We start from the raw sequence: 14,985 nt of genomic DNA, 5'->3' as shown, positions 1-14,985 counted from the left end.
GTACATTTGCTGAAAGGCCTTACACAGTGACTTTCCCCCATTGCATCATGGCGACAGCTGCCCAAGCTTGAGTGAATCCCTCAGCACGTAGTCCTGAACCTTAGCATGTGCCAATGTGCAACACTCAGTCGAGGGCAATTCTTTATACTGGAATATTAACAGGTTTTGGGCCGACCAAGGAGTGCCTTTCACTGAGTTGATGATTGTCCAGCAGCAGTTGATGTTTGTCTTGGTGAGTGTGTCTGGGAATGATTGCGTTGCTGCCGAAACTGAGAACACCGACGGAGAATTCAGCCCCTGATTTTTAAAAAATTTGTATTTAGTGAATCACTGCAGTGCAAAAGAAAGCCATTCGGCCCATTGAGTCTGCAACGACACTCCAAAATAGCACCCTTCCCAGGCCCATACTGCCATCCTGTCCCCATAACCACCACCAAACCTTTGAACACTAAGGGGCAATTTATGATGACCAATCCACTTACCCTGCATATCTTTGGACTGGGGGAAGAAACCAAAGCACCCGGAGGAAATGGTGCTGGCAAGGTGGCACAGTGGTTAGCACTGCTGCTTCACAGCATTAGGGACCCGGGTTCAATTGGGTGACCGTCTGTGTGGACGTTGTACGTTCATGCTGTGTCTGTGTGGGTTTGCTCGGGTGCTCTGGTTTCCTCCCACAGTCCAAAGATGTACAGGTTAGGGCAGGGCAGTGAACCTAGGTAGGGTGATTGTTCAGAGGATAGGTGCAGACATGCTGGGCCAAAAAGCCTCCTTCTGCGCTGTAGGAATTCTATGGTCCTATTCCATGGTTCCCGGAAAGCTATGTAGATATGGCAAGAATGTGCAAACACCACACATTCACACAAGGTCCAAATTGGACACTGGTCCTGGTGTTATGAGGCAGCAGTATGAACTGGTGTGCCACAGTGTTATACATGTTACATATGTTTCTGGCTTGTTTACTTCAATTACCTTATCCATTTATAATTATATCATAATTTAATGTTTTATTTTGATGTTTCAGCAGGACATTTGCAGAAGCTTGTAAAATTTAATGTAAACCATTTATCAACAAAAATAATTTTGTACATACAAAACTTTGAAACCAGTTAACATTCAACTTAACATTTAACTTTATCAGCTGAACAATGACATAAACTACTTCAACTTTCACAAATTTCTTGCAATAAAATATATTTCTCACGTAACCACAATGGTGAATAAAATATGTTTTTCCAAATAAATACAATGGTTCTGTCTATTTGTAAAGAGGAGGGAGGGAAAATGGGGGGGGGGGGAAGGAAGACGGGGGAAGGTGAGGGAGGGAAGAGCAGAGGGGGCAGGGAAGAGGGGAGGGACGGGAGGGAGGGCAGGGAGGGTTTTGACGTATCAATTGTTGATTGACAAGCTCAAAGTCCGAAAGCAGCAGCTGCTGATGCGCAGTGTCTTGGCACACATCTCTTCTGACATCATTTTGGGATTTCTTTTGGCAGTCCATTCTTAGGGGTGAGTGATTGATTCGCTGCAATACCTATCAGAGAGATAGTTCACATTAGCTTACAGGAGGCTTGTAAATATCAACCAAAGCAGTAAACATCGATAAAGCATTTGAAGTAATCACTAAGACTTCTAAGGATCAACATTACATCAGGGAGACTTGTAAACAACTCCATTCAAAATACATTGTAAAATTCAAATGTGCTTTAGTTCTGAATCAGCTGGGAGGACAGGCATGCTAACTTTAGTGTCCTTGAAAGAGTCAATTGCCCCAGTATCGAGGCCGTGATCATCTGAAACCAACTCCGCTGGGCTGCCCATATGCTTAGGATGTCAGTGTCCTGATTGCCAAAGCAAATCTTCGTCACCTAGCTCAAGGAAGGATCCCGAACAAGAGGATGACAAAGGAAACTCTCCAAAGACACCTTGCAGGCTTACCTGAAAGAATGGAACATAAACATCAGTGCCTGTGAGACCTTGGCTCAGAAGAGATCGACTTGGAGGAACCTCCAGATCAAAGGGTCACAATTCATTGATAACACTTGATGAAAAGAGAACCCTAGAAAAATAGCTTGAGAAAGGAATACCTGCCACTGAGCATCCAAGGACCGATCCCACCTTTTTGAAACTCCTGCCAAATGAATGGTTGAAGACATGGCTCCGGGACCGGGCTCATCAGCCACGTAAGGACCTGCAGAATCCGTGACCAGAGACACAGTGTAACTTCTGTGGACAATCATACTCGTTACTGAGTGATCACCGCATTCTATCCATTATAGTTCCTTTAATGGAATTAACATCCTCATGACAAACCAAAATTTAAAAATAGATGTATCTTCCTTTCATTTTATTTGCATTTCAAGCATATTTATAAATGGCAAACACTAATAATATAAAACATTAACTTACCAAGATTCTCCTACTGTCTCATGCCTTTGTCTGACTGAAAAATAAACGTGTAAATCAAATGGTGTAAAAAAGCTCCTAAAATCAGGGTAGGTGGCCCAAGTTAGTGTACTTTTCATTCAGCTGCTCCAACATAGTGCAGGGCCTCAAGCTGTCAAAATAAAAGACCAAGGATGGGATTCTCCATTTCTGTGTTGACGCCAACGCAGACTCCGTGGACTTTACAACAGGAAAATGAATGCTTTACCTGGATGATTCTGCTAACATTGAGGGGCTAATACCAGTGCTGTATGGAACACAATCAATTTCAATGAAAAACGGTGCGGGATACACAGGGTCCGTAATTGACCGTAATCGGGAGGCTGACCAGCTGCAGCCGCACATACACCTTACAATCCCCCCACACACTCAGCCCAGCCTACAGGGTGGCATTGCTTGTGTTGGAGCGCGCCCATCCTGCTGATGGGTTGGCTGGGGTCAGAGGGCAGTCAAGTGGATGCCCTGGGAGAACATCTATACAACCCATGGCACTAAGTTCAAAGTGGGCTGTTAGCAGTATGCGCAGCTGCATGGCTGCTTTGCCAGCTGCAGCAATGGTGTTCCATGCCCGTGCAGCCCGGCCCCACAGCCCACCTCCAGGCCACCCCCCACTATCCCCCCCCCCCGCCCCCCCCCCCCCCCCCCCCCGGCCCTGGCAGAAGCCGGCCAGCAGCACAACTGTCAGCAAACTATGGCGATGTTGGACACTTTCCATACCCTCTCTCTCTCCCTCAGCAACCGCCACGCCCGTTTCACGATTATTAAAAGCACAAGTGAACCGTACCATCAGAAACTTGGCCCATCGGAGGCGGGGAATCGCGGAGGCCCTGGAGAATACCGGGGCAGACCCGTTAATGACATGTAAATGGTGTCTACTGTACGTGCGTTCCAGAATGCATTGATGCCGCTGGAGCATTGCGATTTGGCGTCAAATTGCCAATGCATGTTTCAACTGTTCAGTTTGACCAGGTAACGGTTAACTCTTCATTCAAACCTTAGCAAACAAGGGGCAGTTCTTCATTTGAATAATATAGTCTGGCAGAGGACCAAGGGCAGTTTCAGTATGTAAAACTTTACTGCTGGCATTACATTTTGACATATTGAATTAACACAACATGTTGCAGTGCAGCTGCAGTAGCTCTTGTGTTGCTGTTGTATCCATGGAGGTCTGGCTTAAGAAACAACTCGACTGATACTGCTGTGTTTGTGACCTTGAAGCGAACCAAAACTATGTCTCTCCAGTGTTGCAATATGTTCTAGTCTGAAGCATCCTTAGCTTTCCCATTTGTTTTAGCATTTGATTTTTATTGAGCCTGGAGCAAGATATGGGGTGGAATTTTAAGCTCTGTGATTGGGAGCGTGTCCCACTTTGTGGAGTGTGTTATATGGCATGATGACATTGGGCGGCACTCCCATCACCATCATGCCAGTGTCCGATAATACCTTGCACAGGGGCTTGAAAAAGTTGGGAATCCGCTCACATTATTTAAATATCAATTTAAAAGCCTATTATTTGGGGCAACATGGTAGCATAGTGATTAACACAGTTGCTTCACAGCTCCAGGGTCCCAGGTTCGATTCCCGGCTTGGGACACTGTATGTGTGGAGTATGCACATTCTCCCTGTATCTGCGTGGATTTCCTCTGGGTGCTCCGGTTTCCTCCCACAGTCCAAAGATGTGCTGGCAATGATAAATTGCTCCTTAGTGTCCAAAAAGGTGGGGTGGGGTTACGGGGATAGGGTGGAGGTGTGGGTTTGGGTAGGGTACTCTTTCCAAGGGCCGGTGCAGACTCAATGGGATGAATGGCCTCCTTCTGCCCTGTAAATTCTATGATTCTATATTTGAGGCAATTAACAACCACTCTGAAATAATAGTCAGAAGCCAATAATACGCCTTCATTGTCAGATTTATGTCAGGTGGGAAACCCGATTTTATGTGGGTTAGCTTAGTTGGGAGGGTTTTTAAACTTAAGCTGAAAGCAGAGTCTCAGCCTTGCAGTTCCGAAACTGTGTTAGCACGGCACCTTTAAAGGTTGGGCTCGATGAGCCACGCGACTGGCTTGGGGCCAATAGGGAGTTTTCACAGGGCCATGGGAGCAGGACCCCATGCAGTGTGGACCCCACAGCGAAGCGGCCAGGCCTGTTATGTTGTGTTTCTGCACCTGTGACTGACCTGCCTGTGCCTTTCATCAATATAATCTTTATTAACTGCTGGAAATCTCCAGTGTATGTCACAAGCCACCACAGATACCTTACTGAATGAAGGGCTTATTTCACAGGGTATAGCAGAAGCTGGGATATTTTCACTTCAGAAGGACACTCTTCTCATTGAGAGGGGTCTTCTGACATCTTGGCCGGGATTCTCCCCTACCCGGCGGGGCGGGGGGTTCCCGGCGTGACGGAGTGGCGTGAACCACTCCAGCATTGGGCCTCCCCAAAGGTGCAGAATTCTCCGCACCTTTAGGGGCTAGGCCCGCGCCGGAGTGGTTCCCACCCTGCCAGCCGGCGCAAACGGCCTTTGGCGCCCCGCCAACCGGGGCCGAAAGGCCTTCGCCGATCGGCGTTAGTCCGCACATGCGCCGGTGCGTCAGCGGCTGCTGACGTCATACCGGCGCATGTGCAGCGGAGGGGGTTCTCTTCCGCCCCTGCCATGGTGAAGGCAATGGCGGGGCTGAAGAAAAAGAGTGCCCCCACAGCGCAGGCCCGCCCGCCGATGGGTGGGCCCCAATCGCGGGCCAGGCCACAATGGGGGCACCCCCGGGGCCAGATCGCCCCGCGCCCCCCCCCTCCCCCCAGGACCCCGGCGCCCGCCCGCTCCGCCAATCCCACCAGCACCAGACGTGCTTTTATTCCCGCCGGAGGGAACGGCTGTTCAGCGGCGGGACTTCGGCCCATCGCGGGCCGGAGAATCACCGCGGCGGGCCCGCCGACCGGCGCGGCTCGATTCCCGCCCCGCCGATTCCCGGGTGGCGGAGAATTAGCGCCACAGCGGGGGCGGGATTGACGCCGGCCCCGGGGGATTCTCCGACCTCCCGGGGGTCAGAGAATTCCGCCCCTTATTTAATATTCTATCTATAATCCAGGAGTGAGTGGTGTTAACTCTCAGGCACAGATGGGGATTGTGCTCTCACTGAAAGAGACAAACTCTAGTGAGGAGGATTAGAAGGAGAAGGGAAAGGATGAGAGGATGAGGGAATTAGAGGGAGGCTGTAAGTCGCAGGATGGGGATAGACCAGCACCAGCCTTTGTTGGTCAGGAGGAGCCTCGAGAACTTCATCAGAGGCACAGAAGACATTGGGCGCGATTCTCCGCACCCGCGGAAAATCGCGAAGTTGGCCGTGAAAATGGCTGAGTTTTGCGACAGCCCGACACGATCCATTTCCCGAGGTATTCACGTCCGGGAAATGGGCTAGGAACGGGGCCGTGTCAATCACGTGCGCGATGACGCCGGAATGCGGCGACGCTACGAACACACCCACGTGACGCCGCCCAACGCCATAAAAAGGCGCGGGCGAGCACAGAAACTGTAGGCCAAGATGTCGGAGCAGAGGAGAGCAGCCCCGCAATTTGTGGAGGCTGCTGTGGAGATGCTGCTCGATTCCATCGAGCAGAGGAGGGGCATCATCTGCCCGCGTAGAGGGCATCGCCACCCTGCCAGCACGGTTCGCCAGGCCTGGCGTGAGGTTGCTGCTGCCGTAAGTGCTGTGGGGCAGACCCCTCGTTCAGCTGACCAGTGTCGGAAGAAGATGCACAACCTCACCAGGGCTGCCAGGGTAAGTGCCAAGAGGGTGCCCCCAGGTCACAACCATCCCTCCCCCCCTTTACTTAATCACCCACCTCCCCCCCTGGCACGGGGGGTGGAGGGGGATTGGGGCAGAGTGAGTTGAGGGTGGTTCACAAAGTTGTCACAGACCCAGCACTCTGGCCCCCGTGGAGAGATGCAATTGTCTTATTACAACTTGACCCCCAAACTGTGCCAGTATCTGAACGGCCTGCTGATACCTGCCGTATTGTAATGATCTACCTATGCCCCCTCCCCCAACAGGACAAGACCGCTCACAACACCCGTGAGCGGAACAAGACGGGAGGAGGTTCGCCCATCCTGTGGCCCCTCGCCACTTTTGAGCAGAGGGCCCTGGACCTTGTTGGCGGATCTGCTACTCGGGAGATCGCACAATGCGAGGTTGGCGGAGCTGCAACAAGTGAGACAACACTGCATGACAAACACCCCCCCCCTCCCCCATCCTCTGTCCCTTCACACACCCTGCCCACTGGGATACCTCCCCCATCCTCTGTCCCTTCACACACCCTGCCCACTGGGATACCTCCCCCATCCTCTGTCCCTTCACACTCTGTCCACTGGGACCGTCCAGCGCCTGGCCGAGCGTCTCTAAATAACCCGTTTCATTCTCTTCCCTAGGACGTGATGCCGAACGACCAGGGCCGTCTGCCTCCAGGCGGACACAGGCATCTGCCCCCACCGCACCCAGGGCCGCACGACAGAGGGTGCCCGATCAGCGGGGAGTCCCATCCTCCCCAACCGAATCTGTGGAGCAGGACGCCCAGAGGGCGGCAAGAGAGGAAGAGAGAGAAATGGCCCGCGAACTTCCTGCGGCCTCTCAGCGGGCCGATGACATCGAGGAGGCGTCCACCCAAGACGACCTCGAGATTGCGGCACAGCTTCCTCCCACACCATCCACCATCCCAGGGACACTCACCCCGGCTGGCCTATTTAGTGATGAGGCTCCTGGGTCACAGTCTGGGTCGCACATCACAGCTGAGCAGGTACAGCAGGTGGAGGTCGGAGAAGCCGAGGGCCCGGACTGGCGGAGGCCAGAACAGGCCCAGCATGCAGCTGGCTCCCAGACGTTTTCAGAGTTCCTGGACTTTATCAACCCACCCGCACAGCCGATGCATCAAGAAACCCAGGGACACAATGACGGGATGAGGGCTGTCTTCCAGACTCTGCAGATGCTGTTAGAGGAGTCGAACTGCGTCCATGAGCAGGGAGTGGTGCCGCTCATGGCAGAAACCCAGGCCGACACCGCACGGTTGGCATCCGCGGTGGAGGCAATGGGTGAAACGGTTTCGGCCATGGGTCAGGTTATGCAAGACATTGGGCTTCACGTGCAGGCGTCATCCTCGGCCCTGGACAGGGTTGCCCTCTCACAGGCAGCTATGCGCCAGAGCCAAAATAACATTGCCGGCGCGCTGCGGGCCTTGGCCGAGTCTCAGCAGGTCATGGCCCAGTCGCAGCAGTCAGTCGCGGAGAGCATCAACCGCCTGACACACGTGCTGGATGGCGTCGTGCACTCACAGGTTGAGGTCGCACAGTCCCTGGCGGGAATGTCTAACTCCCTGGACTCCGTCTCTGCAAACCTTCGGATCCTGGTGGATAACGTTGCAGGCCTCCAGGACTGGCAGCGCCAGGTGTCGGTGGCGCGACGGGGCACCTCCCCGTTCGCACCTCTGTCCCAAAGTGAGGCCCGGGGGCCACCGGGCTCCCCGAGGGAGGAGGAGGTTTCGGGGCCCGTCCCATTAACTCCATCACGGGACGTCCCGGAATTCTCGGCCTCCCCCCGTCCCATCCCTGGTGCATCGGGTGGGAAGCAGGCAGAGCAGGGTGGCACAACGTCACCCGAGACGCCCGCAGAGCAGCCTGGCCCATCAAGGCCGGGTCGCCCCAGGAAACGCTTGCCGGAGGAGAAACAAGTCGAATTGGGCGATTCGCAGCAGTCCTCCACCACTCCTGCTGTATCATCTGGGGAATCACTTAGACGTAGTGGTAGGGCCCGTAAGGCAACAAAGATAGACACTGAGTAAGTTGGCACGGGTGAAGGCCACAGTTTAGTTATAGGGGCAAGTCACCTGTAAATGTTTGTTCACATTAAACGCACTGTTCCACCTTACTTGTAATAACGTGTGATTGTTCCACAGCCACAGGATTCGTGATGGTGACCGAGTGTCGCTGGGGTTAACGAGCGGTGAACCTTCGGTGCCGGGTGTGCAGTCCCTGCCCCTCCCCCCCCCAACCCCTCCCACAGCTAGCCCATGCGGGCACATGATGGAGTGTCAGTGACGATCTCAGCGGCCACCAAGGTGGATGGTTCAGCTATTGCCATGGGTCAGACTCTCTCTAACGATTCTGAGCTCACAGCTCTTCACAGAGCGGCCTGTCATCATTCCACATGGCACTGATCACACCCGCTGTCACAGCCATCGATGTTGTGCCATACCGTCTGGACCCAGTGGTAAGGGTGATGTCTAAGTGGAGCAGTGTACACTGGGAGGGGGTGGGGGGGGGGGGGGGCTGCGGTGGTGGCAGTTGTGTGTTGACCCTCCGCACGACTAGCGATGCAGGTGGTGGTTTGGTGTTCAGCGGGGATGTCACATGCGACGCGTGAACCGTGCTGCCACCAAGGCGTCGCGTGCCCGCCGTCCTCGCCGGGTCCGTCGTGCCGCCTCCTGGACATCACCAGCACCTGGGTCGTGTCTGCGTCCAGCCACTCCGCCAGCCTCCTCCTCCTCCTCTACCCTCTCCTCCTCCTCCTCCTCCTCCTCTGTGCTGGCACCACTGCCACTGGCTTCTCCCTCCGCCTCCTGCAGCAGGTCATCTCCCCACTGCATTGTGATGTTGTGCAGCGCACAGCAGACCACAACAATGCGAGCGACCCTGTCGGGCTGGTACTGCAGGGCCCCTCCGGAGCGGTCCAGGTACCTGAATCTCATCTTCAGGAGGCCAAGGCAGCGCTCCACCACACCCCTGGTTGCTGCATGGGCCTCGTTGTATCGTGTTTCCGCATTGGTCTGAGGCCTCCGTATAGGTGTCATCAGCTAAGACCTCAGCGGATAACCCCTGTCGCCTAGCAACCAGCCCCTCAGCCGGGGGGGGGGGGGGGGGGGGACGCCCCTCAAATATCGCAGGGATGTACGATGGCGCCAGTATGTAGGAGTCATGCACACTCCCTGGGAACCTTGCACAGACGTTCATGATCCTCATGTGGGGGTCGCACACCACCTGGATATTCATGGAGTATGTCCCCCCTTCTGTTTGTGAACACCTCCCTGTCCCCTGCAGGCGAGCGCATGGGGACGTGAACACAATCGATTGCCCCCTGCACCATCAGTATCCCGGCCATGCTGGCAAATCCACAAGCTCGTGAGTCTTGACTTGCTCGGTCCTCGGGAAAGGTGATGTAGCGGTCCGCGATGGTATAGAGGGCGTCGGTCACATCCCGGATACACCTGTGGACCGATGACTGGGAGATCCCGGAGAGGTCCCCGCTCAGAGACTGGAAGGAGCCGGTCGCATAGAAGTTAAGAGCGACCGTCACCTTGATGGCAACCGGGATCGCGTGTCCTCCCCCCGTTCCACGTGGGGCGAGGTGCGCCACGAGGTGACAGATATGTATCACCGTCTGCCTACTCAGCCGGAGTCTCCTCCTGCAGGTGATGTCCGTCATTGTTAGGAAAGAGACCCGGACACGGTACACCCTCGGCCTTGGTCGTTGCCTCTGGCGCCGTGGCTGCACCCACTCTCTCCTCTTCCTCCTCATCCTCCTCCTCCCCATGCTGCTCAATGACTGGCAACTCCTCAGCCCTTCCCTCTGCTGCTGCAGCTGGCCCTGCATCCACTGCGGGTTGTGGCTGTGGATGCTGCTCCATCTCCAAATGCAGTGCAGCGGCCCCAACCACTGCGCAGAACATAGCCGTTCTGTTCACATACATTGTGCTAACCTACAGAAGGGTGGTGGGGGGCAGAGAAACGGGACATGTTAGACGGACATGTTAGACGGAGGTTAGTTGACACCTCGGCAGCCGCCTGCCACGGGATACCTGTGTGTCCTGGAGGCCTGGTCGTGCTGCTGACACGCGGGCAGCCTAACCCCTGGTCACTTTCTGCATCCAACGGGCAGTTAACTACGTCCTCTTCACCGATGCGTCAGTGGCCTGTGGCCGTAAGCCACAGGGGAACCAGCGGCCGTGTCCTCGTGACCGGCACGCCATGGCATGGTGGCAGACATTTTGTAACCGGGGTTGGATGGGTCATTCGCTCACTCTCTCCCTAACCCCCCCCACTCCCACTCCCCGCTCCGTCTCCCCCACTCCCCCCTCCGTCTCCCCCACTCCCCCCTCCGTCTCCCCCACTCCCCCCTCCGTCTCCCCCTCCGTCTCCGTCTCCCCCACTCCCCCCTCCGTCTCCCCCACTCCCCACTCCGTCTCCCCCACTCCCCCCTCCGTCTCCCCCTCCGTCTCCGTCTCCCCCACTCCCCCCTCCGTCTCCCCCACTCCCCACTCCGTCTCCCCCACTCCCCCCTCCGTCTCCCCCACTCCCCCCTCCGTCTCCCACACACCCCCCTCCGTCTCCCACACTCCCCCCTCCGTCTCCCACTCCCTGGACCTCCTCCCGTTCTCGGGGATGCCTTCCCCGTTATGGCCAGACTCCAGCAGTGCGCTGAGCGGTGCGCTCACCTCCTCGAAGCTCTCGTCAGCCAGCACGACTGGTTGACGAACTTGAAAAGCAGGTGTGTTGACCGGCGTGAAAACAGTGCGTGATGACGTCGGGACTTCGGCCCATCCGGGCCGGAGAATAGTGGGGGGCCAATAAGTAGCGATTCTGGTCGTGTTGGGGGCGCGTTCGAGGCCTTTGCCGGGAATGCCGACGTGTAGTTTGTGTGGGGTTCGGAGAATAGCGGGAGGGCGTCGGACCAGCATCGCCGTGAAAATTTGCGCGGCCCGCTGTTCTCCGAACCGGCGTGAGTGCGAAGAATCGCACCCATTATGTGGCACAGAGGGTATACAGTCAGTGATTCAGCTGTCTGCAAATGACTAAGTCTCCATGCTGAAAAAGATTGAGGCTATCGAAGGCAACTGGCACATCCCATTGTTAGATGCTAGCTTTGCGGATTTTGTCAAACTGCTTTGTGGGTCACCTAATAATTGACCTGTAGGCTGCAATGACGCTGAACATTTTTGCGACAGGGTCTTTTCAGGCAGCATCCAGTGACTTGACAGGAATAACGCAGCCTGCTTCACGGTGTTCACAGATCTAATGTTCTGAAGAGCAACTACATAACTTTTGCCCATGGTGCCCAAAACCAGAAAGAGAGAGCCTCAGGATTTACTGCCATTGCAGGTATCCCCAGCGTGCAGAGAACCGTCATTTGCACATCCATATCCTTCAAGATTCATGGTGGATAGCTCTGAACTTGCATTAAGAGGAAGGGATTCCACTCAGTCAACGTGCAGCTGGCCTGTGACCCAAACCACAAGTCATGCAGTTGTGTGTCAGATGACCAGGCAGCAGTCGTAACACACCTCTTTTTTTCAGGAATTCTCAAATTCCTGCTGCGGAATTCTCCATCAGCGGGATCCTCCGGTCTGCCGGTTGCGCACCCATGCCTGCAGTTCTCCCAACGGCATAGGGTGGCTACAATGGGAAACCTCATTGGCTAGTTGTGGGAACAGAGAATCCTGCTACCGGTAGGTGCCCGTCGCACTGGAATACGCAGCTGGCAGACCAGAGAATCCTGTCCATGATCTTTGCCCCAGCCTAAATGCACTGCAAGATTCACTTTACGGATGGCTGGGACCAAAATGTGGAGCGGATGCAGTATTTATTCCGATCAAATGCCATTATTGCAGACGAATGACAGATGGTTATCCTCCTCAAGGCTTGTGGAGATGCTATATATAGAGTTATCAAAAGCCTCACTTAACCCAACGCACAGAATGCGTGATCTTTCATTGCCCTGGTAGCATTAGTAGGTGAACATTTCAATCCCAAGCTGTCCATAATAATCCGTTGTTTTCAGTTCCTCACAAATCGCTGGATTTTAAAGCAGACCAAGCAGGCCAGCAGCACGGTTTGATTCCCGTACCAGCCTCCCTGGACAGGCGCCGGAATATGGCGACTAGGGGCTTTTCACAGTAACTTCATTGAAGCCTACTCGTGACAATAAGCGATTTTCATTTCATTTTCATTTCAATTCAGGGAGAGTCCATAACTGAGATTCTGGCCCCCTTGAGGAAACTTGCAGTATTTTGCGAGTTTGGTGTGACCTTGACCAAAGCATTATGAGACAGACTGGTTTGCGGGATCCGCGATGCTGCGATCCAATGGAAACCTCTGGCTGAAACGCATTTGGACCTGCAGAGAGCAGTTGGAATGTCGTGTCCCATGAACATGTGGAACAAGAGGTACAGGAGCACCAGGGTATGGTGGTCCTCAGTTTGGGATGGCAGACACACATCACGCACCGAGATCCGATTATGCCGGCCCCCGGCCTTTGGGCCGCTATCACCAGAAGCCGGACTGCCGCCAGAAAGGCACTGAGGCCTGACAGACTGTCTCCCCCTACTCAGAACAACCGGAACGAGGAAACTGGTATCCATCCGGCCGCCAAGACCGGGCTGACAGTTTCCCAAGAGAAGGATGACCCACCTGCCATCCCACCAGGCATGACCGCCCTCCTCAAGACCAGACATATTACTTGGATGAAGATGTCGATGGCTACCAGCAGTTGAACTGATTGCAGCGCCAAACGTTGTGCCAATCTGCAACATCACCCTCCGCCTAAATGGACACCCTATCCGGGTGGAATTGGACACTGGGGCTACAGTCTCCATAATCAGCCGCCACACTTTTGGTCAGATCAGCTCAAGGATCCCGACACTGGCCTTATAGGATGCCGATGCCTGGCCGGTTACATACGCAGGGGAGTTGCTGGCCATTTCCGGTATCTCAGTGGTCGTCGTCAGATATGGACAGCAGTTGGCCAGTTTGCCCCAGGTGGTGGTGCGCAATGGTGGCCCGAACTTGCTGGAGTATGATTAATGGAAATACCTTCGCCTCAACTGGCAGCAGGTTAGCCACACGTGCCTAGATGGACCAGAAGATGTTATGGTGAAGTTCCCGGAGATTTTCCAGGATTGGTCGGGCACCATCCGAGGAGGCACCGCCAAGATTTGCATTAAACCATCAGCACAGCCACGCTATTTACACTCCCAGCCAGTTCCGTATGCTTTGCAACCAAGGTAAATGTGGAACCCGACTGCTTGGAGAGGCTGGACATCATCCACCATGTATATTTTGCGGATTGGGCAGCCCCGGTGTCATGGGAATGTCACTTTAAGAAATGTTTGTCTGCTCATGTGGCTGCAGTGATGTCAGAGTGTGGGTGGAGCTGAGCTTCTGGCTCTGCTTTTTATTTTCGCTTTGAGGAAAAGCTTGGTTGTGCCTGCGTTTTTTAGTTTCGTTTTAGTGTTGGAGCTGCAGCCAGCCAAAGAAGGTGTAATTTTGATCTCACTGCTATCTAAAGACTATCTCAAGATCATTTGGTGAATTCATAGTGATAACTGCTCTCAGTAGAGAATTTAAACCTGCTGTCTTTCTGTCATGAGGGTTCTTTGTGTCTTATGGATGCTGCAAGGAAAGATTAAGAGTTACTTAGAGAGTACTGTACTCGTTGGGGGATTTATTGGTGTTGATAGTTATTAAGATGTTTGCTGTGGGTTTATAAAGTGTTAACTGGTTTCATAAATAAACATTGTTTTAATTTAAAAGTACTTTAGATTTCTGGTGCATCACACCTGCAGAGTAGGCACGTGTGTTTCAGGATCAGGTGAACTCCATGATACACTTTGGGGCTCTCCCTGGCCCATAACAACGGTCATACCCTTTGCAACTGTGTTTGCATCTCATTATCGGGCAACCCGCGATGCTCTGCCTCCGTTGGGCTGAGTTCCCGACGGTGCGGTCCATGTGTGGTCTCAACAGTCGTGAGCCTAGTGTGGTGGCTGCGGGGAGAGAGAGAGGGCGTACGGCCAGTGTCCAGCACCACCGTACTTCACCGACAGTTGTGCCACTGGCCGGGGGACTTCTGCCAGGGTTGGAAGGAGTAGTGAGGGTGGCCAGGAGGCGGGCTGTGGGATCGGGTGGACAGGGATGTGGTCCAGCACATCTGGCGCCATATTTTCGGGAGCGATAGGTGCGTTCGCAGGGGTTGTAAGTGTACATGCGGCTGCAGCTTGTCAGCTCTGCGCATGTCCAGCGATTCTCCCACCATTTTTCGCATGTTCCGTGGATGTTTCCTGCGGCACCGTGCTAGCCCCTCACTGGTAGTGGAATCTGTGTGGGCATGGTGCCTATTTCTCCTTCGTGGAACTCCACGGATCCTCCGTTGCAGTCAGCACTTAGACCTAGCAGTCAAATACGTATGAACCCAGATTTTTAATCCTTACTGCACCAAATACCCGTCATACAATATAACTGAAATTCCTACATTCACCACACTCTCAAGACTTTGTGGCATAGAAAAGCTTATCATTTATCTCAGCAAAATTTGACCACAGATAATCGCATTAAAGTTTCAGGTAACTGGAAACGTTTGTCTGCAAGTTGACATTAACAACTATGTTAATTATGGAATAATAGTATAATACTGCAGATGCTGGAAATTGGAAATTAAGAACAGAGAGTGGACCAAAGACTCAGCACATCTGACAGTATCGTTGGAGAGAGAAATAGTTAATGCTTCGAGTCAA

General features: G+C 53.8%; 1 protein-coding gene across 1 annotated transcript in view; it reads left to right on the top strand.

The window, feature by feature from the left end:
- Window positions 1–14,985, top strand: part of LOC119969457 (docking protein 5-like) — a 626,361-nt gene that overhangs the window by 332,160 nt on the left and 279,216 nt on the right. The gene's annotated exons all lie outside the window — the stretch shown is intronic.

This window comes from Scyliorhinus canicula, chromosome 7, assembly GCF_902713615.1.
Source record: "Scyliorhinus canicula chromosome 7, sScyCan1.1, whole genome shotgun sequence".
Taxonomy (NCBI): Eukaryota; Metazoa; Chordata; class Chondrichthyes; order Carcharhiniformes; family Scyliorhinidae; genus Scyliorhinus; species Scyliorhinus canicula.
This window is presented reverse-complemented; position numbering and strand designations above follow the sequence as displayed.